This window comes from Schistocerca nitens, chromosome 8 (assembly GCF_023898315.1).
Source record: "Schistocerca nitens isolate TAMUIC-IGC-003100 chromosome 8, iqSchNite1.1, whole genome shotgun sequence".
In the NCBI taxonomy this organism is placed as follows: Eukaryota; Metazoa; Arthropoda; class Insecta; order Orthoptera; family Acrididae; genus Schistocerca; species Schistocerca nitens.
In genome coordinates, this window is record NC_064621.1 from 243,108,644 (window position 1) to 243,111,776 (window position 3,133).

Consider the following 3,133-nt stretch of genomic DNA (forward strand, 5'->3'; position numbering starts at 1 on the left):
TTGATGAATGGCAGCACAACAGGTCGAATCACCAGACTGACGTACAGATTTGTAGTCACGGTGCTTGGGATAGCCGCGAGAGTGCTCCTGCTATCATTCGAAATCGCACCCCAGACGAAACTCTGGCTGTAGGTCCAGTGCGTCTAGCATGCAGAAAGGTTGGTTGCAGGCCCTCAACTGGCATCCTCCTAACCAACACACGGCTATCAGTGGCACCGAAGCAGAACCAGCTTTTATCAGAAAATACAACAGACCTCCACCCTGCCCTCCGATGAGCTCTCGCTTGACACCACTGAAATTGTGAACTGAAGAGGTTTGGGGTCGATGAAATGTACGCTACAGGGCGTCTGGCTCGGAGCTGTCCTCGAAGTAACTGATTTGTAACAGTTCGTTATGTCACTGTGGAGTCAAATGATGCTCAAACTGCTGCTTGCATATGCAGTACGATGCTACAGAGCCATATGCCGAACACGATGCTCTTCCTTCCGGGTAGTGCCACGTGGCCGGCCGGAGCTAGGTCTTGTTGCGAGCATATACTCTCGTCACCACGGCTGCTATCAGTCACGTACAGCGGCTACATTTCTGTCAAGTGTTTCCGCAATATCTCACAAGGAACATCCGACTTGCCTTCGGCCTTGCCGCAGTGGTAACACCGGTTCCCGTCAGATCACCGAAGTTAATCGTTGTCGGGCACGGCTAGCACTTGGATGGGTGACCATCTGGTGTGCCGTGCGTTGTTGGCAAGCGGGGTGCACTCTGCCCTTGTGAGGCAAACTGAGGAGCTACTTGACTGAGAAGTAGCGGCTCCGGTCTCGTAAACTGACATACGGACGGGAGGGCGGTGTGCTGACCACATGCCCCTCCATATACGCATCTAGTGACGCCTATGGGCTGAGGATGGCACGGCGGCCGGTCGGTACGGTTGGGCCTTCATGATCTGTTCGGGAGGAGTTCAGCTTTTTTTACATTCAACTTCTTGTAGCCCTATGACACGATCTGATCCAAACTCAGGGAGGTGTTGGTCTCATCCAAACTCAGGGAGATGTTAATAATGGGGTCTTTGTAGCCTTAAAGGCATTCTTGATTAAAATCAACTCACCAAGTCCAATATAAAAGGTAAATAACGCTCACGACCGTTATAGAGTTTCTTTAAGGGGCTCCGGAAAGGCTCAAAATCATGAAAAGTTCAATTTTTACTTTTTTGCGTTTTCTGAATCTTTTAATAGATATATAATTTATTCAATTCCGAAGACTACAACTATTTTTAAATTTTTTTTGAAATGTGTTCTACATGGGCGTGACCCACTGTGGCGCTGTTAAACTGCTGTCAAATGGTATTATTATTAACGTCCGTGTTCATCAGGTACATTTTAGTGATGTGAGATAAGGTATGTGTTGTGGCTAACCTGTGATGGTTCAATATATATCGCTGGTGTGATTGTCGATTGTTTCATGTTTATTTACTCTGTCGTTATCTCGAAAATATTCGTAATTAATTCTGTTCCTTGAGTCTCTGTTTTGTTGAAGTATAATAATGAGTAAAAGTAAAGTTATTAGAAATCCTCTGAAGGCTTTTAAGAAAAGGAGAAATGTTGGAAAGCCAAAGGTATGTGTTATTACTGTAAACAATAAAGACGATGAAAATCCCCAACATAGCTTGTGTCCCAAAGAAGAAGACAGTTGGTGTAAATATAACAAAGGATTGCTAACTGGTGAAGTGTACACTCATAAGCATAGTCTGCCTCATGCAATAATGGAGGTGATAAAACCTATTTTCAGAGACTTAGCAGCACCTGAACTGTTGAAAAAGTGTATTCACGGAAAAACTCAAAACCCCAATGAAAGTGTAAATAGTGTTATATGGTCAAGAATCCCCAAGACTGTATTTGTTGGAATAGAAACACTTCACTTTGGTGTGTATGATGCTGTTGCGACTTTCAATGATGGCAACATTGTAAGGTGCAAGGTATTTAGAAATATGGGAACGAAGATAGGTTCTAACATGGTACGAGCGATGCTTGCTTTAGACAAGGAACGCCTTCGGGCTGCAGACAGGACTGTAAAGAGTCTATAAATACAAGCAAGCGTAAACAGGAGGAGGAACAAGAGGAAGCTGGAGGAGGAGTTTGCAGAGGATGAAGATAATCCATCCTATGGACCTGGAATGCACTAAAAAGTTAATCCAATCTTTGTCGCTCGATTCCCAAAACTTTTATTTTCTCATACTAATTACATGTTTTCTAAGGATCTTCCAAACATATTTGTTTCAAACTTTCAGTAAATGTTACACAGTACCTTCTGCATAATTTAACACAGCCTTTTTCCAAAAAACTGTATATTTTTGAATATATAAATAAAAAATTGCAAAAAAATGTTGTGAATTTTCATTACAATTGAAAAAAAATCATCTTTAATAACTGAACTAAAATTTTGTAAAATCCCTGTTTTAAGTTGTAGCCCATATTCCAATAAATAATGTGTAAAAAGTTCAACTTCCTACCTCAAATACTTTGTGAGGAAAGATGTAATTTATAAGCGTTATTTTAACATTGCAAGTATAGGGCGTTCCGGAGCCCCTTAAAGCAAACCTGATTTGCAGTACTCATACTGGTGCACTATTATATGACTGGCGCTAAATTTGAATAGACATTATCTTTCAGATGTAGAAACACGCCTACCGACTTTCATTTATGTCACACAACTCCTTCTTTGTGTTGTGGTTTTTTCCATCAGTGTATAATATTTCATCCTTTACATAAAAGGAAATTTAAGAATTGAATTAATTTTGAGCTAAAATTACGTAACAGAATGAGACATTTACGCAAAATTTATTAAATTTATTTTGAATTCAGAAAACTACCACACCCTAACCCGACAGCTGCATGATAGGTATTAGATCTTCACATTCAGTACATGTGTACGCGAAAGACTTCTTGTTTACATAACAATGCAAATGAGACACTTCTATGGGTAAGAACTAGGAGTAACCAATTGAAATAATGATTGGCCAATCTCCACATCATTTCGGTCAGTGCAGAGACTTTCTTTATGCTAAATAAAAATGTACATAATTAGTGATATTCGAATTATTTCTTCAAAAACTTTCAACGCCTTACTGTGGAAATGAGAATGC

The 3,133-nt window shown here is 40.5% G+C and overlaps 1 pseudogene; it reads left to right on the forward strand.

Annotated features, from left to right (window-relative positions):
- The first annotated feature begins 625 nt into the window (after positions 1-625).
- On the forward strand, positions 626-743 carry LOC126199835 (5S ribosomal RNA; annotated as a pseudogene).
- The last annotated feature ends 2,390 nt before the right edge of the window (positions 744-3,133 follow it).